Source organism: Trachypithecus francoisi, unplaced genomic scaffold, assembly GCF_009764315.1.
Source record: "Trachypithecus francoisi isolate TF-2019V2 unplaced genomic scaffold, Tfra_2.0 Lachesis_group8, whole genome shotgun sequence".
NCBI lineage: Eukaryota > Metazoa > Chordata > Mammalia > Primates > Cercopithecidae > Trachypithecus > Trachypithecus francoisi.
In genome coordinates this window covers 76,046,262-76,065,944 of record NW_022681473.1, presented here as the reverse complement: position 1 = coordinate 76,065,944, position 19,683 = coordinate 76,046,262, and the positions used below count along the sequence as shown (strand labels likewise).

The following is a 19,683-nucleotide window of genomic DNA, read 5'->3' as shown; positions in this document are numbered from 1 at the left end:
TGTGGTATATTGTATCCTGTTTTAAAAACTAAATGAAGGGAACCACATTAGGGGCCCATGCCAGCATCCCAGTGAAGTTTGTCCAGCTCCAGTTAGGTGGATTCTGGAGTTTGAAGAGGGTTTAAAGTTTGGCTGAAATAGCACCTCAAGTGGGGTTTAGTTTTATTTTTACTGGTGGGCATCATGAGCGATTTAGGGGGAAGCACAGGATGGTGGTGTGATTTAAACCTGCAGCAAGCAGGCATATTGAAGAGTTGAGTGATCATGCTGGAGATGAAGGGTTGGACATGGATTGACTGGGAAAAGGCCTGGGTCCATTGGAGTAAAGACAACCTGGTTAATTGAATTGGCCATGGGAAGTTAGGTCACAGTCTTATAAACAAAGTAAATAGGACAGAGACTAAGTTTTAGGGAGACATCTTGGCCTCCTAGGCTAAGTTTACTAAACCACACTGAAGCTACAGTACCTTCCAGATGGGCAAAAGTGTACACTACAGTTGAGGAGCTGAACCTTATTAGGTTGGATGTTGATCAGGAACCTGTTTGCCCTTTGCTGGGAAGCCTTCACCCTCCATCTTCCCTGGGGTAGGGAACGTCTCCCACATTATGCAATAATAAAATAAGCATCTAGGTCTTTGCAGCTGTCAGTTGCTCTTTCAACTCTAGGATCCATCTTTGGACCAGAGGCCTGGTCAGGGCCTAGGATGACACTGGCCTCAGAGATGCTAGAGTCGACTGCACTCTCTCCTTAGCTGCAGACTATGCACAGTGCCTGGGGCGGAAGGAGGAGAGGTGTTGGGGTTTGCCCTGCTGCCTCCCCAGCAGGAACAATAGTCACAAATGCACTTTTCACACTAAAGGTTTCTTTATTAGTTCTCCAGTAAAACCTAGATCCCCCCCGGTAGATTGCGAACTCAAAGTCTTTGTGATCCCAAAGCCATTCCACTGCAAATGCCCAGCAGTGAAGATGGCCTCAAATTGGGTTCCTGCCTGCAGTGTGTGTGGCAGCAGCCCATGTGCCTTTACCTATTGTCAGACTTGCAAGCATTTATTTGTCTTTATGACTGTCATGGGGACTGAGGTTCTTCAGAGAGAGAGAGAGAGAGTGAGCTGATGACACAGTGGTTTTATACCCACCCCCTGGACAGGGAGTTTGCACGTAGTTGTGAGCTGTGAGTGGTTAGTGCATTGCTGGTATTGCTGAAGGCAGGGTTGATCCCTCACTTGATTGATACTTGCATTCAAGAGAATCTAGATTGTGTTGGGGGAGGGACTGACTGTACTCATGGCTAACAAAGCATTAAAATAAGGCTGTCCCCTACAACCTTCTTAGTCACACAGGATCCCTGTAGCCAAAACAGTATATGATCCAGCTGCAGAGAGCAGACTGCTCTCAGCTTGCACAGCACCTTAGGCGAGGGAAGAATATATGGATAGGGAATGGGGTGGAGAAAGAAGGATGGGAATGTTGTCATCCAGGTGGCTTTAGGGTCCTAAGGAGTGGAGAAGGATGGCACTAGGGAGGTCTGGATGGATCTGTGTAGGAGTTCCCTGTAGATAAATTACTGATCCCCCATCTACTATCCCCAGTATGTAATGGCTGAATTAATATGTAATCAACTGTATTGTATCTAAAGCCTTAGAACTAGTCAGGTGCTCCCTCCACCCAATACCATTTCTTACCCTCTAATCCTACCTGATCTTTAACAAAGCATTAATAATTCTAAGGATAATCTCTATTTTGTTGTGCTTTTTGTAACTGTTTTAAATAAATCGATTTGTACTGTAAAAAATATATATATATTTAGAAGGAACACGACTTGCTGGAAAAGCTCAGGGGGTAAAGGTGGTTGCTCCACGTCACACAGCCAGGATGGGAAGCAGGTTTTTCTGACTCATTTCTTTCCCTGTTCCCCAGCAGAACCTTCTGGGGCCCACTGGAGCTTTTTGTTTTGTCCTTCTCAGGGATGAACCCATGCATTTACCTTGATCATTGATAATCAAGGTCATCAATTGATGATATGAAAGTCATCCTTTCTCACACTTAGAGCTAACACTGCTGTGTATTTTTTTGTTCCTACCTTTTTCCCACTTCCTTTAAGTGGCCTCAAGATGTTCAGTGAGTCCTGCTCTGACTTCTCCTTTCCATTCAGCACCCATGTCTCTGGTTTCCTGGCAAACTCTTTGCTATCTCTGACCTTATTGCCCTCCTCCTTCTGTTACCCAGAAATTCATTCCCATGGCCTCAGCTTACCCTGTGTCTTGGACTGTCTGTGCTAACCTCAGCAGGATTGGTATCAGAAGCTCAGGCCAGGCCTGAGCTGGCTCAGCTTCACGCCAGGCTGGGGCTGGGGGATGGGGGCTGGTCATAGGGAACCAGGGGGATGACAGAGACAGGAAAGTAGCTTCCCTAGCAGGTGAGGGCAGACAGTGTGCCTGGAGATGCCACAGAAGCAATTGAGAAGTTAGAAATCCTCTGCCAGTCCTGGGAGATCTCACAGGGAGGAAATCTGCAAGGCCTTGGACCTAGCGGAGTTAGTATAAGCCAGGCTGAATGCTAGGTTCTAAACTGGTTTTGGGTCAGGAGGAATTCAGTTCCAACAGGATCCAAAATTGGAATGTGATTGGGAATTTTTGAACAGGCCCAGTTTCAGTTTATTTGTAATAATAAACCGTTACATTGTTCCAGAAAGTCCATTATTTTGGCATCCAGACTGAACGATCCAGGCTGCCTCTCCAACACAGAAATTACACTAAAAATGCTTTGGTAGACATTGGGTTCTGATTTTTAGTTCTGAAAACCCAGTCTCTGTACCTAACTCATATTCCATCATCTAAAATATCTAGGACATGATACATGCTATCATCATATTCCATTTTTCTAACTTCCTGGGATAAATACTTTTGCCTACCATCTTACTTCTTCTGTCAAATTTAACAAGTTTTAATTACACAAGTTATTATAAATACATGAATACATTCTTTGCATTTTTTTTTTTTTTAAGAGATGAGGGTTTCACTAGGTTTCACTATGTTGGCTAAGCCTGGTCTTGACCTCCTAGGTTCAAGCGATCCTCTTACCTCTGCCTCCTAGATTTCTGGGATTATAGGCATGAGCCATTGCACTTGGCCTGCAAAATGTTTTAAAATAAACAAGCAGAAAGTAAAAAGTAAAAATCTTACATATTCCCACTCAACCCCACCTTATTCTGTAAATTGTCATGCTCTCAGTTTCTGCTGTAAGTTTCTCTACGCACTTACATATTTAGGAACATGCAATGGTATACAGGGCCAGGCGTTTGGGAAAGAGATGGGTGGACTACCCTGGCAGAGGGAAGTATTTTATCCCTGACATTAAGTCCTTTGCAAGTCTGATCTTGAACTCCTAGGCCCAAGTAATCCTCTTGTCTCTGCCTTCCAGAGTTCTGGGATTATAGGCGTGAGCCACCATACCTGGCATGAAAAATGTTTCTCAGAATAACCCTATGAAATAGTTATCCCTAGTTGACTGCTGAAGCAGCTAAGGTAATCTCACCCAAAGTCTCAGGACTAGTAAGTAGCCAAACTGGGATTTGAACCACAGCACTTTAACTCCAGTGTTGGCACTGTTTACCGGCTGTACTATGGGAGTTTCCTGGTAGTCTCTCTAATTTTTGCTAAATTTACTGCGTAAATGGATTCTTCTACAAACTTTTCTCCAGGTTAGACAGCTAGAAATGGAAAATTTTCATACCTACTTCCAAGTTGCTCTCTAGAAACTGTGATAACAACTAATACTCCCACAGAGTTTGAGAGTGTCATTTCCCCTGAAGTTTTGCTAATGTTGGATTTTATTGTTTATTCGTTTTTGACAATCTGAAGATTAAAAATATTTCATACTTATTTCAAGTTACATTTCCTTATGTACCCATAAGACTGAACATTGTTATATGCTTATTGAAAACTTACATTTCTTCCTCCGTTTAATTACCTGTTCAATTCCTTGGTTCATTTTTTTTAATAGTTTAGTTTAATTTGTATTTTATATTCATTGATAAGTACTCTTTATGTATTAAGGATATTAATCTTTTGTTGTATATTTGGCAACTAATCTGTCCTTTTCACTCTTTTTTAACTTTTCTTATGATATTTTTGTTGTATGAAAGTCTTCAATTTAAAAAATAGTAAAACTGTATATTTAACATAGTTAATTATTAGTATTTTGGGTATAATAACTATATTTACGAATAAAATGACATCTGATATTTGCTTCAAAATGATCCAGTGAGGGTGGGCAGATAGATGAAATAAGACTGGCTATGAATTTGATGATTGTTATGTTTGGTGATGCACACAGAAGGCATCATTGTACCATTCACTCCACTTCTGTAAAAATAAAAAGTTAAAACCCTCTAGTCAAATTGGTCCCTCTTATCTTTTGTAATGCTCTCTGTTCTGAAATTTGCTTAAGAGGAACTTTTCCACTTTCATACTATAGAAATAGTCTCCTATATTTTGTCTTACTATTAATTTTTTTTTTGATTTAGCTCTTTAGTCAAGCTGAAAGTTACCTTGTGTTTGGTAAAAATCTAACTTTTTTTTTTCTGAGACGGAGTCTCACTCTGTCTCCCAGGCTGGAGTGCAGTGGTATGAGCTCAGCTTACTGCAACCTCCACTTCTTGGGTTCAAGCAATTCTCCTGCCTCAGCCTCCAGAGTAGCAGGGATTACAGGCTTGCACCACCATGCCCAGCTAATTTTTGTATTTTTGGTAGAGATAGGGTTTTACCACGTTGGCCAGGTTGGTCTTGAACTCCTGACCTCAAATGATCCGGCCGCTTCAGACTCTCAAAGTGCTAGGATTACAGGAGTGAGCCACCATGCCCGGCCCCAAAAATCTAACTTTTGTTTTCCAAATGGAAAGCTAATTATCTAGTGTGACTTATGGGATAATTCTTTTCTTTTTAATTTCCAATCTTAAATGTCACCTTTTATCTCTAACAGATTCCCATCTATGCACATGCTTGTTTCTGTGCTCTAGAATGAATTTACTGAGTCTGCTCTGTTAACTCATTGTTTTCATTACCATCTGTCTCTTCCAAATGAGTTTTAGAATCAGCTCATCAAGTTTCAGAAAAAAAAACATTTCTGGTTTTTTAATTGAGATTTTATTAGGTTTATAGATCAATTTTTTTTTTTTTTAAGACAGGGTCTTACTCTGTTGCCCAGGCTAGAGGGCAGTGGTGCAATCTCGGCTTACTATAATTTCTGCCTCCCAGGTTCAAGCGACTCTCATGCCTCAGCCTCCTGAATAGCTGGGATTACAGGTATGTGTAACCATGCTGGCTAATTTTTGTATTTTTAGTAGAGACAGGGTCTCACCATATTGGCCAGGTTGGTCTCGAACTCCTGACCTCAAGTGATCTGCCCGCCTTGACCTCCCAAAGTGCTGGGATTATAGGCATGAGTCACCGTACCCAGCCTTATAGATCAATTTGAGGAGAACTGACACCTTCACATTACTGATCCTTCATTCAGGAAATGGTACACCTCTCCTGTTATTTTTTGTTGTTTAGTGAAGTCATAAAGAATATTTATTCCTAGATTTAAGTGTTTTTATTTTCTAAAACGTCCCGTTCTCTTCATTTGGGAATTAATGCAAGATTTTTACTAACTTTTTTAATATTGGGCATCAAAAACTACTTAGACAACTGTAGGTTTGCTAGTTTCTCACCTTGTCACTGTTGCTTGTATATAGCATCTTCTTTTCTTAAATTTAATTTTCCTTCATGGCTCACTGCAGCCTTGACTTCCTGGACTTAAGTGATCCTCCCACCTCAGTCCCCCAAGTAACTAGGACTACAGGCATGTGCTACCACACCCGGCTAATTTTTGTATTTTTGGTAGATACAGGATTTCCCTGTGTTGACCAGGCTGGTCTTGAACTCCTAAGCTCAAGCAATCCACCCTCCTTAGCCTCCCAAAGTACTGGGATTATAGGTGTGAGCCACCACCCTGGCCTAGTTTCTTATTTCTGTTTTGAGGTACCTGACTTAATGTTCTACAAGCAGTAATCAGTTTAAATTTTGTGGACCAACTAGGTAAAGTAGTTAATTATAATTATGCTATCATCATGCATGAATATAAATTAGAGTGGTACAAATGCTTCAGTTGAGGTCTTTAAGTTTTTACATCCACTAAATTAAAGATTGAGTACCAAATCGAAATTAAAACTAGAGGAAAAGTCAAAGTTCAGCTTCTAGCTAGAGTCATTATAGCAACTCCAGGAAATAAATCTGCATGCACAGAAGGGAGAGCAAGAGGAAATAACTGTTGATCTCTAATATGAGCTCTAGGCAATTGTTTTTCTATTTCTTCAATACTTTCATGTTGAGGTGACTAGAATTATGATTCTTTCTTTCATGCATTCCATTATATTCTCTGTCATATTTTTCTCTTGAAACCTCTCAGGAAGAGCCAACTTTCTGAAGGAGACAGAATCATCATGCCTTCACATTCCTAAAGATGGAGTAATCTGGGTTTGTTCTTTTTCTCTCTATGTATTTTTAATATGGAAACTTCATGAATTTGTGTGTCATTCTTGTGCATGGGACATGATAATCTTCTCCACATCATTCCAATTTTAGTATATGTGCTGCCAAAGCCAGCACAGGATTTGTTCTTTCTAACCTCATTTGGTTCATTCATTCATTCATTCATTCAACAAATATTCATTGAGCATCTATGACACTGGTTTTCAACCTGGTTACATAATGAAACCACCCAGGGAACATTTCCAAAATAGCTTTACCAGTTTTCACCCATAGATTAATGGAACCTAGGCCAGACCTATACATTTCTTTTTTTTTTTTTTTTTTTTTTTTTTTTTGTTGAGACGGAGTCTCGCTCTGTCGCCCAGGCTGGAGTGCAGTGGCCGGATCTCAGCTCACTGCAAGCTCCGCCTCCCGGGTTTACGCCATTCTCCTGCCTCAGCCTCCCGAGTAGCTGGGACTACAGGCACCCGCCATCTCGCCCGCTAATTTTTGTATTTTTTTTTTTTTTAGTAGAGACGGGGTTTCACCGTGTTAGCCAGGATGGTCTTGATCTCCTGACCTCATGATCCACCCGTCTCGGCCTCCCAAAGTGCTGGGATTACAGGCTTGAGCCACCGCGCCCGGCCAGACCTATACATTTCTAAAGCTCCTCAAGCAATTATGATGCATATGAGGGTTGAACACAGCTGCCCCATGATATATTAGGTCCTATGCAAATAAGAGGGGATACAAATAAAAATAAATAATTGCTAACATTTATTGAGAATGCATACTGTATGTCAGGCACTATTCTCAATTCCTTATGTGTTTTAACACATTTAATCTTCTCAACAACCCTAGAAGGTAAGTATTATTCAGTCTCACAAGAAAACTGAAGCACAGAGAGGCTAAGTAACTTGTCCAATGTAACACATCTAGGAAGCGGCAAAGTCAGGTCCTGGAGTCCATCTTCACTTTTCTATGGTCCATCCGTAGTATCATAGTCAAGCAAATAATGAAAAGACAGGAGATATGTATCAAGAACACCTAAAGTGACAGGTGGAGGAAGGAGATAGGGTCAGGAAGACTTCCTGTAGGAGGTGGCACTTCAATTAAACAGAGGAAAAATGGAAACCAGAGAGGCAAAGTGGGGAGTAGAGTTCCTCAGATTCCTTCCTCCCTTGTCTTGCTACACAACCTGCCTCCCCTAGTCCCAGGAGCTCCGTCCTCCCTCTTCTCCTCACTGAAAACACTGGAATGCCCTCAATCATCCTTAATACGCCTAACATTTCAACTGGGAAGTCTGAAGTCATGCACAATTACTCATGCAATTTTTCCTCCAGACAATAGGCCCTTCTGTGTGCTTCTCATTCAAATATATAAAGCTTCACTCTGTTGTTTTAAAAAAGTCTTTGTTGTAGAAACAATTCACAAATGTGTCAAACACACATTGGTTCCCCACCCCCTTTTCTGTCCCCTCACCTGATTGGGATGCTAGCCTGCCAGGGACGTGTGCCCGCTTGCCAACTCTGCCCAGAATGGAAGCTAGCCCTGCATTTCACTTCACTTCTAACCAAGTGGGGCTCTAAGTTTAAGTTTGAGGTTAACCTCAGGGGGCATTTAGCCACACCTGCCACCCCCTCTGCCTGGCCTCAGGGGTGGGAACAGACTTCTGTTGGAGAAAGGGAAATGCTTGATGCTGCTAATTAACTGTGGGAGGAAAGGAAACCCTCTCCAGACACCAAAAATACCAAAGAAGAACATTATAAAAAGCAGCCTTTGTACCAGCCAGCCACATCATTCAGCCCAGCCCAGGCTGGGGCTGGAGGGAAAAATAACAACTCTCGCAGCCACTAAGTTCCTGCATCCCAAGTGGGCACCTCAGGAGGTCATGCCCTGAGTGAATGTCTGCTAGAGGAGGGGGTTCCAGGGCCATGGCGGGAGTCTGGCTGCCTTCCCAGCTGGCCTTTGGCAAACCACAGGAAGCTGCCTGAAGCGGCATGTTTATAAGGTGACTGGTGAGACTTCCTTAGAATAGCAACAGGCCTGTTTCATAACTTAAAAGCTGAAGAGTGTGTGTCTGTGGAGGTATGAGGTGGAGCTGCAGGACCTTACTTTAGAGTCTGGGTAATCTCACTAAGGCAGGTCGCTTTCCCACCCTCTGCTTATCAATTTAGGGGCTGATCCTCGCTCTGCGGATGGGACTATCTTAAACAGAGAAGTGTCACCTACCAGCCAGCCCAAATCCCTGAGGCTTGAGTGCTACAGTGCTGAAGTGAGTTTGAGTATCTGGGAGATACTCCCAGATACTCCCCTCAGACCAGAGGGGAGTCAGTTGGGGAGGGCTGGAGTTGCTTTGAGAATTGGGATTTGTTCACAAGTAGAAGGGCAGTCAGGTTTTTTGGCTGGGATCTTAAGTTAAAGAGGCTGCAGAATTTGGCTGCTGACCAGTATAGGGGAATGAGGTGAAACCTGAGGGTGGCCTTAGAATGGAGGATTGAGGACCTTAGAATTTGAAAGCTGCCAGAACTACACTGGAGGTTCTTGGAGGGCATGTTTACAGGGTCTGCCTTCTTTTATAGGGGCTGGGACTGATTCCCAAGACTCTAAATTGCCAAAACCAGGAAGTTGGGGTACTAGGATTTCATACCAGGCAAGTTTCCCAGTCTCTCACTCCAATAACATTTTTGCATCTGGGCAGACAAGGGGGAGATTCCGCCACAATAATACCACATGTGCAGGATCCCTGGCAGCTGCGCGTGTGGTGGCATATCCCTTTCCCTCCCTTCCTGTTGATATATGATCTCCTTTATAGACTCCTCAAGTGTCAGAGCTGAAAAGATTTTAGAAGCCATGTAGACCAATTATTTTATTGAACAGGAAAGGAAACAGAGAACCAGAGAAAAATGATGGGCACAAGGACATATAGCTAGTTAGTAATCGCTAGGATTGAAGCCAGTTTTGTTGACAACCAGTCCAGGGATTTTTCCACAACACCACGCCCTTTATAACAAATAACATTGGTATATCAGGGGCTCCTACCCATTCTATATTGTATTTCCCGTTTTACTCTCTTCCATGGAGAGTGCCTTGAACTGCACCTTGCTCATAGTTAAATGACTTTCTGAAAAGTTTCCACTATTTGGTATTTTGACAAAAATAATAATAATAATAATAAAACCTTATTAAGTTAGAAAGAAAGAGGTTATCACAGCCAGAGGCTGCCCATGTGAAATGTGACCAGGGTGGAGGAGCAAATTCCCAGAGTCTAAGGCCTCGCTGCTCAAAGTTGTCCATGGACCAGTAAGCATGGGGATCACCAGGGAGTCCCACCCAGATCTGAGGAATCAAAATCTGCATGTTAACAAGAGCCTACATGATGTGACTAAGTTTGAGTAGTAGTACCTCTTTGAGGCAAGGCTCTGCAAAAAATCCTTCTCTTCCTCTTCCTCCCCAAATGCTTAACCTTCTACCACCTCACTCTTGCTCCTTTCTTCCACATGCTCTGTCCAGTGTTACTCTATTAATCTGGTTCTGCCTTTTCTTGAAATTTTAAAGCCACAAAGGGGTGGGGTGGGGGTCGGAGATGGGGGGACTGGGTGTATTTTAATAGGGGACTGAAAATGGAAACTTTTGAGAAAAATAAAATATGGCCAATTGAGAAGATCTTTTGCAGCTCCAATGTCACGTTGTTAATGCTGAAATATAAACATCTACTATGTTTATATTGGCTTACTTGTAAAATCATCAACTTTGGTTATATTTAGGAATCTGATGGCTTGGAAAGCACACTGAAAAACTCTGAGAACAAAAATATTTTTCCCCTTAACTTTATGGAAAATAAGAAAATCTCTTTCGGCCGGGCGCGGTGGCTCAAGCCTGTAATCCTAGCACTTTGGGAGGCCGAGACGGGCGGATCACGAGGTCAGGAGATCGAGACCATCCTGACTAACACGGTGAAACCCCGTCTCTACTAAAAACTACAAAAAACTAGCCGGGCGAGGTGGCGGCGCCTGTAGTCCCAGCTACTCGGGAGGCTGAGGCAGGAGAATGGCGTGAACCCGGGAGGCGGAGCTTGCAGTGAGCTGAGATCCGGCCACAGCACTCCAGCCTGGGTGACAGCGCGAGACTCCGTCTCAAAAAAAAAAAAAAAAAAAAAAAAAAAAAAAAAAAAAAAAAAAAAAAAAAAAAAGAAAATCTCTTTCAAAAAAACAATTCCAAGAACGTCTTTTCTCTACTTTATTATACCCATCCACCATGGCACCATCGTACACTGTTTCCTCTTAGCTTTCTTGTTCTCTTTGTTCCTAGTTCAGTTTTCTCATTTCATTTACTTTTTTTAAAATTGGGGTTTTCTTACTATTTATTTTTTATTTAAAAATTAGGAAATAAAGAAGTAAAAGAAAGCACAACAGAATCCCGCTGATGTAGAAACTATGTAAACTTCTTATATGAAAGTATCTTAAACCTTTTTGTGCATATATTTGTTAACAAAAATGGGATAATTCAGAATATAATAATTAATATCTACTTACTTTCAAGTGGAACTATAAATTACCAATTTCTTTATATCTGTGAACATACCTCAACAACATTATTTTTGTTAAATTATGCCACTGAAATTGTATCATGATTGATTTGGTAATATTTCTATTGCTGAATATTTAGGTACTTCAAACTTTTCACAGTTAAAAGCACTACTGGGCATGGCACAGTGGTTCATGCCTGTAATCTCAACACTTTGCAAGGCTGAGGCAGGAGGATTGCTTAAGGCTAGGAGTTCAAGACCAGTCTGGGCAAAATAGTGAGACCCTTGTCACTATAAAAAAAAATTAGCTGGACGTGGTGGCCCACCCCTGTGGTCCCAGCTACTCAAGAGGCTGAGGCAGGAGGATTGCTTAACGCTAGGAGTTCAAGACCAGTCTGGGCAAAATAGTGAGACCCTTGTCACTATAAAAAAAAATTAGCTGGACGTGGTGGCCCACCCCTGTGGTCCCAGCTACTCAAGAGGCTGAGGTGGGAGGATCTCTTAAGCCTGAAAGGTCAAGGCTGCAGCGAGCCATGATTGCATCACTGTGCTCCAGCCTGCAACACAGCAAAATCCCATCTCAAACAAACAAACAAAAAGGAAAAAGAAAAATAGAAAAGCAGTGAAAAGCAATACTGCATATTCTTAATGATTTTATTACCTTAAAAAACTATTTAATTAAGTCATGAACACATAAAGGCATCATTACACTTGTGAAAAAAATTTAAGATAACATGAAATCCTTTTTGACCTTCATTGCCAGCCCTGCTTCCCTTCCTCTCCCTCCTCCCTTGTTCCAGCTCTCCCACTCCCACGCATCTCAAGGAATCCAATCATCAACCCAGTTTTGATGGGGATGCATGCAGTGCAGGGCACAGAATTAAGTAATGTAAATATTTCAGTCAATGACACAGTCTCCACCCTAGTGAGGGAGAATAGGCATGCATTCATGGGGAGATGCAAATAACAATTATAAGCCATACACTGTACCACCGAGCTCAAGTTAAGGTTAGGCAAACTGAGAACAGTCCCAATTACTGCTGAGTGCACATGAAGTCCTCTTCAATTTTCAGCAGGATCACTGCTCCAGGTTTTTACTTGACCTCCTTGCCTATAATCTCTCCCTTTCAACCCATCCAGTTTACTGCTGATAAAATAATCTCAAAAGCCACGCTTCTGATATATATGATCTTATTCATTCCCTACTCCTCTTATTCTACCTGCTAAGAGTTTAAAGACTTAGCTCAAACTTTAATTTACTCAGTATGCAGCTACTGAGCACACATTAGGTGCTAATCGCCTCTTCTAAAGCTTTCCTCACTCTAGGTTCCGTGAGCAACTCCCTCATGGTTTTTTAACAGATTCTACTTTGTTGGGACTGTTATTTTTCTGGCCTACCTCGACCCCAAACCATGAGTTCTTAAAGTACAGGACCTCCATCTTATCAGTCTTGTACCCTCAGCACCCAGTACAGTGCTGGTTACATAGTTGATGCTTTATATTTGTCTGCTCAATGAAAAGAACAAATAAATGAGCTTCCCAGAAATGTCCCACTGGTTCCTAATGTACTTTTAGGATTTGGAGGTCACTTCTTGCTTAGAGTGAGAAGCAACTGCATTAGGTGGCGGGAACAGAGGCAGCCTTTGAGGTGACATGTCCTAGTTCCTTAAAGGGATATGTTGGTTCTTTCCCCATTCGAAGTCTTTGGATTCTACATTTGAAACAAACAAAATAAAGAAAAGGGGTTTTTTGTTGTTGTTGTTTTTATTTTTTGAGATGGAGTCTCACTCCGTGGCCTAGGCGGGAGTGCGATGGCACAATCTCAGCTCACTGCTACCACTGCCTCCCAGGTTCAAGTGATTCTCCTGCCTCAGCCTCCTGAGTAGCTGGGATTGCAGGCGCCTGCCACCTTGCCCAGTTAATTTTTGTATTTTTAGTAGAGACGGGGTTTCACCATGTTGACCAGGCTGGTCTTGAATTCCTGACCTCAGGTGATTCGTCTGCCTCAGTTTCCCAAAGTGCTAGGATTACAGGTGTAAGCCCCCACACCCGGCCAAAGGAAAAGTTTGAAAAAGATCCCAACTTTCCCTAGTTAGGAATTGAAAGTTTGTAAAGCTCAAATCTGTTCATGTTGCCCCCTTGCCTAAATCCCTTTGGTTGTTTCCCATTGCTGTTAGGATAAAGTTCAAAATTTTAAACTTGACCAACAAGGCCCCACATGGCATGAAGGCTGCCAACCTCACCAACATCCTGTCACATCTTCTTCTTAGGTCTCTTTACACTCCAGCCCCACAAGTAATTCCTTTGTTTCTCATGAGCACCACACTTCTTCAAAAATGCTTCTTTTGCCTGGAACACTCTCTGCTGTAACCAACACCCACACCCATGGCCTCACACTTCCCCATGTCACCTGGCTTATTGTCCTGCATCCTCTTGTCTCAGCTTAGCTGTCACTGCCTAGGGAAGCCTCTGTGGACCACACTCTAAGTTATGTCACCCCACTGTACACGTGCATAGCACTCTGCATTTTTCCCTTACAACACTTCTTATTAGTATAACTTGATAGTTAAATGTGTATTATTGAATGTTTTCTTCTTAATCCCCACCTCCTGATTCCAGACTATAAACTTCAGGAGGACAGGATCCATGTCTGTTCTGTTCACTACTTTATTGAAAGGGTTTTACCTACATTATTTCATTTAGTTGAACAATCCTACAAAGCAGATGTCCTCATCCTTATTCGGCAGATGTGATAGTAATGTGTGAAGCTGATAGACTTGTGTGATAACGTCAAGATTTGAGCATGGTTCCATCCATATTTCTAAAGGGCAAGAAGTTTGTTTATTTGGGTTTTGGATTATCAGGACCTGAACTCAAAGTCCCCCTGAACTAGAGTCCCAGTCTCACCACTTTCTAATTTTATTTTGTTTATTTATTTTTGAGACAGAGTCTCATTCTGTTGCCCAGGCTGGAGTACAGTATCATGATCTCGGTTCATTGTAACTTCTGCCTCCTGGGTTCAAGTGATTCTCCTGCCTCAGCCTCCCAAGTAGCTGGGATTACAGGCGCTTGCTACCACGACCGGCTAATTTTTGTATTTTTAGTAGAGACGGGGTTTCACCATGCTTGCCAGGCTGGTCTGGAACTCCTGACCTCAGGTGATCTGCCCACCTCGGCCTCCCAAAGTGCTGGGATTACAGGTGTGAACCACTGCACCTGGCTCTAATTTTGTAATTCTAAGTGAGCCTCTTCATATATATAATAGGGATAATATTACTTATTTTATCTATCTCATAATATTCTCTAGAGGACCAAATGAAATAATAGATATGAAGTGCATGGTAGACTATAATCCACTCTACCAATATAAGTGAAACAAGTAGCTTTTTAAAAAAAAATTTGCAACTTCCACCTCCTAGGTTCAAGCGATTCTTATGCCTCAATCTCCCAAGTAGCTAGGATTACAGGAGCACAATACCAGGCCTGGCTAATTTTTAGTAGAGACAGGGTTTTACCATGTTGGCCAGGCTGGTCTCAAACTCCTGACCTTAGGTGATCTAGCCGCCTCAGATTTGACCTTCCAAAGTGCTGGGATTACAGGCATGAGCTACCATGACTGGCCTCAAGCAACAATTTTTATCAGGCTCCAGTCCATAACAGCTGCTGCTTATCTGGTTGGCCATTCTGGACATGAATTTCTTGAATAAAATTGTCAGTGTGGAGACACTGAGTCCAGGTGTCTCTGTACATTATCTAGTGGAGGTTGTTAGCCCAGGACTGAAATTGGCAACAAAAAGATTAATTTTGAATGACTGCATCCATTTTACAGAATGAGGACTGTACATTTAGTTTTTTCATAATGTAAATAAGGACAATAAAGAATATGCAGTGGAGTTCTAGTATGTAACCTCCAGTCCCTGCTCACCGAGGAAAAGATGAAACGGTTAGTTAAGTGTGGTTAATGATTAGCATTAATGGTTAAGCACTTAGGCTTTGGAGTCAGACAATTGAGTTCAATTCTCTCAGCTCTACATTTACCAACAAGGAAAACTTGGGCAGGTTACTTCTCTACAGCTTCATTTCTACATCTGCAAAATAGATCTACCCCTCAAATTGTTACAAATACTAAAACTAATAAAGTAAGTGCCTGCACATAGGAAGCCCTCCATAAATTTGAAGAGTTACTGTCATCCCAGCCCACTTTCTTTCTTGGCTTGCTGATCCCGTGCACCTATTTCTTGCATGTTTCTTCCATTCTAATTGGAATGAGGATTTTCAGGTGTTAGGATCTTAAATAGTAATGGCTAAGAACACTGCCTCTCAGTCTGCATCTGGTTCCAGCAAAGCCAACTTTGTGTATAGAGAGGAGATCTCTCCTCTTATGCTCTTCGCACAATGACTCCCACCAGTTTCTTGTGCTTCTGGGGAAGCTTCTCCTATTAATGTAGAGCGGAAAGTTTTTCTATTCATATTTGAGAAACTGCATGTCTTGACTCAGCTACTTTTGAGTGGCACACTCCGGGTGGGAGGATTTTTATTCTCTTTGGCTTTGGACACCAAGAGGATGTGCAATTTAGAGCCACAGTGAAAAAGGGGTTTTACTGTTCAGTCACTGCAAGGCTACTATTAATATCACATAGGCTATATAGGATTTGATTCATTATTAAACTTAAGAAGGAAGTCTTTCTTCAATTTTGAACTAGGAGCCGGAAATTCCAGCTATAGCATTATATTCTGGTTTGTGTATGTGCTTTCACTTGGCATTTTTTGAGACACTATCGTATTCTATTCTCTGGGAAGACTACAAAGATGAATGGCATCTTCCCCTCATTGGGACTTGCAAGCCTATGTAGGAGATACAAACGCAAATAACGGAAGGGAGTGAACAAGTATGGAAGGAAGGACATTCTGAGAGGGGCCTCCTCTTTTCTGGATTGGGATTCATGTGTACAGGGTGGTAAAGTAAGAGAGTGAAAAGATGTCAGGCTCTGTGCATCACCACACTGGGCCTGAATCTTACTAAAGTTACCCTGAGCAACCCACTGAACAAGTTTGCTCATGTGAAAACAGAATAACCATGCTTACCACATAAGATTTATTGTGCAGATTGAGTGAGATAGAGTACAAAAAGTGCCAAGCACAATGCCAGGCTAATTGTAGATAATATTAGCCACATGTATAAAATTATGATTAATAGGCTAGGCGTGGTGGCTCACTCCTGTAATCCCAGAACTTTGGGAGGCCAAGATGGGCGGATCACCTGAGGTTGGGAGTTTGAGACCAGCCTGACCAACATGAAAAAACCCCGTCTCTACTAAAAATAAAAAACTAACCAGGCATGGTGGCACGTGCCTGTAATCCCAGCTACTCGGGAGGCTGAGGCAGAAGAATCACTTGAACCCAGGAGGCGGAGGTTGTGGTGAGCCGAGATCTCGCCATTGCACTCCAGCCTGGCCAACAAGAGTGAAACTCTATCTCAAAACAAAAATTATGATTAATATCCAAAAGCATAGATAGTATTAATAAATCTTGTCAGCATATAGGGGCCGTGGACGAGGCTTAATGAAAGAGACCTTAACTCTCATCCTAGTAACATGGTGGCCATGGACCATCTTCCCAGATATACAACTCTGCTTTACCAGTAAATGCGAAGTGCTTCCTGCTAAATATTTGCCACTCTTCTGACACAGATAGTGATATCCTGTGGTCACTTCCCTCCCCTACTCATATGTTAGGTAGTGGTTTCATGCACACCCCACCCAAGATGGTGGATTATCTGACAGTACCAGAGAAACAGGAAGAACAGTGGTTTCAACTGAAGTAAGAGACTATGTATTTTACAGTAAATAACTTCCATTCCCATCAGTTCCCTGACCAAACAATGTGCAAGCTATAATGTGAAATGATAAGGAAGCCAAGGCACAGCTTTTGAAAAAGCTGAACGCCTCCTTAATATTTGATGCAAATTCTGTCAACTGTAGCATGCTGAATAAGATGATGGCCAAAGAGAACTGTGGTCAGGATAATGACTCTAGCAGACAGTGGAAGGAGGAAAGGCGCCTGGCACCATACCTGTAAGTGCAACTGCACTGCCCTCTATAAAACTGCTGCTTTGCACTAGAATCTCACATTTGGTTTGACCAAGGTGGGAAAAGTGATCCAGATTAGAACAGTCACTCAGTAGAAGCTAACCCAGATCACTTATTATAAAACTCCCTGATTTATGGGAAATACGGAGTTTCTAGTAGGAAAAAATTAGGTAATAGGTGATACCATGGTTGTTATTCATAAGAAATACCACTATGGACTTTCTTAGGTTTCCAAAAGTATTATTGTTGCAGGGAAATTGTAACATCTAAAGGCATTATTGGCATTAATATGGTTGTATCTATGTTCATCATGATGACAATAATAATGGTACCATTTTTGAGCTTACAGCTTAGGTCATGGAGATTTGCTTCTGAGGACCCCTGGCTTTGGTTAAAACTGTACAAGCCTTGGAGAGGGGCTTATGTTCAGGATGTAGGCTAAAAGTTCCATAAGGTTAGAGGCCTTTTATATCTTCCTCAGGATAGTGTCACACACAGAGCTCAGCACAGTGTCCAGTGCAGGATGAGTGTTCAATCAATACTTGTTGCAGTGTTTGATTCAACATTCATTACCTCTTTTAATCAAAGCCACCCTGAAAGCTCAATATTATTAGCTCTAGTTTGCCTGCTTGTTTCAATGCTACACACAGAGTTACACAAGTGATGGGGTATTGTAGAGGTGAGAGAAGGATGCTCTATAGTGGCATGATACCTGAACTTAATGTGGGAGAATCAAGGAAAATATTGTTTACGTGAAGGTCCTTCCACGGAGTTGGGCAGGGGAGGGTGGATCTGTTGGCCATTTGACTAGAGAATGAGCTCAAAATCGTGTTCATGGGGAGAGGGAGCATCAAGGGGAGATGTCTGTAGAATGCTTGGGCACCATAACAACCATCCTCACATAGCCAGGGCCCGTTCAGAATGGAAGAGACTGTCTTGTCCTGTATAGGCCTAAAGGGCAGAACGCAATACAAGTTTTAGGGAAAGTGACTTTGGCTTCACACAGGGAAGAACATTTAACCCCTACTGCTGTTTAGAAATTAAATAGATCACCCTGGAGGCAGGAAATCCTCTGTCATTAGAGGTGTCCAAGGAGGAATCACATGATCACTTGAGAGGGATATTGGGAAAGGGATTTAAACATTGACTAAGTGGAGAGAGGCATTGGGTTAAATGAGTATCTCCTTTGTGTCTCCTGTATTCTATGATTCCATAATCCTTTATTTGAAATTTGTGAATACGGCATTCAAAAATGAATGTATTTAAAAGGAAACTAAGTAGTAGGTTAGGTCCAATTGTGTGAGTCTACAAAATCCCCTAGGACAGAATCTCCATCTGTGTGACAGAGCACTGTGTTCCCAGAACCCATGCTGATGCCTGGCACTTGACACCTTTATTAACATGTGTTAAATGAATGATTGAATTCTGGATATGCTAAGGACTTATGCTGTGAGCTCCTCCTTCCCAAGATGTCATGGAGTGTGATGGGAATGAAAACTGAACTCAGATCAACCTTCCTGTTCCCCTTTCCTATGTAGAGAAGTTTGGTCTAGAGGGAAATATTTGCACTTACTTGCGGCTTAAATGTTTGACTCACATAGTTTCTTCCTCTGGAGAAATGCCTCAATGTGTGTATTTTCTGTTGGCCCCATAGCTCAGAAGCTGTTTGTGAGTAAACCACACAGAAGTCAACTTGTGGAATGCTAGGATGAGAGGTCCAGCAGGGGTCTGAGGGATGCCCTACTCTGTGACATGCCGGAGCAAAGGGACATAAAATAACAGGCAGAAAACCATAATCCAATATGGGAAGTCACCCCAGAGGTGACCCTGGAGAAACCCCAGAGGTAAGTGTGTCTGGTATCTCTTAAGGGCTCAATACAGCATATTGAACAAATGAACAAATCCAGAAGGAGTGCTGGACTAGGAATCAGGAAGCCTGCATTCCCCCTCTGGATCTATGTGTCACTATCTGTGTGGCCTTATGCTCTCTTGCTGTTATTTGGGACTAGCAGGCATTTAAACAATTGTCCTATTTGGGAGATACCAGTTATAGAGACAGAAGAGCATATTTGTCTCCACTAGTTGGAAATGGGAAGTGGGTGGCTTCAAGGGCCACTTTTACAAAGTAGAGTAAGCAGGATTGCGGGTATACTTGGATGTGACATATGAAGAAAGGAAGGTGGTCCAAAGCAACTCCTAGATTTCTGACTTGGGCAGCTGGTGGATGGCAGCAACGTTTACTGATGTGGGAACAAGCGAGCAGCAACGGGTTTGAGAGGACTCTGATCACGGGCACCTTGTACTCCCAAAGCCCACATATTCAGAAATACTTTGGCCCTTTGGCTCCTTCCCTACCTCTGTGACTCTGAAAATAGGCCCTCTGCACGAGTGGGGTGGGGCACTGCAAAGCAGGCAGCTCCAAACGTGATGGAGCCTCAGGTTATGCTTCCTGGTGATGGGGTGCTTCATGGGGCTGGAGTAACTTGGCCCTAATTCCCTCATTCATCTTTTTTCTTATTTCTAAAGCAGCTCCAAAAGGCAAATATGGAGATCTGG

General features: G+C 42.3%; 2 long non-coding RNA genes and 1 other non-coding gene across 4 annotated transcripts in view; 2 read left to right on the top strand and 1 right to left on the bottom strand.

Moving 5' to 3' along the window:
- Window positions 1-5,261: 5,261 nt before the first annotated feature.
- Window positions 5,262-9,607, top strand: LOC117080037. The gene is made up of 4 exons (XR_004435688.1): window positions 5,262-5,304; window positions 6,449-6,507; window positions 8,688-8,785; window positions 9,093-9,607. It is a non-coding gene; the product is annotated as an uncharacterized LOC117080037 (long non-coding RNA).
- LOC117081820 lies at window positions 6,542-6,648 on the bottom strand. Its single transcript, XR_004436302.1, has one exon. It is a non-coding gene; the product is annotated as a U6 spliceosomal RNA (small nuclear RNA).
- A 7,251-nt stretch (window positions 9,608-16,858) lies between the features above and the next one.
- Window positions 16,859-19,683, top strand: part of LOC117080035 — a 33,287-nt gene continuing 30,462 nt past the window's right edge. The window contains exons 1-2 of one of the 2 annotated variants that reach the window (XR_004435686.1): window positions 16,859-17,112; window positions 18,782-18,971. This is a non-coding gene — a long non-coding RNA (uncharacterized LOC117080035). The remainder of the gene's footprint in view (window positions 17,113-18,781; window positions 18,972-19,683) is intronic. The other variant, XR_004435685.1, reaches the window with a different exon arrangement.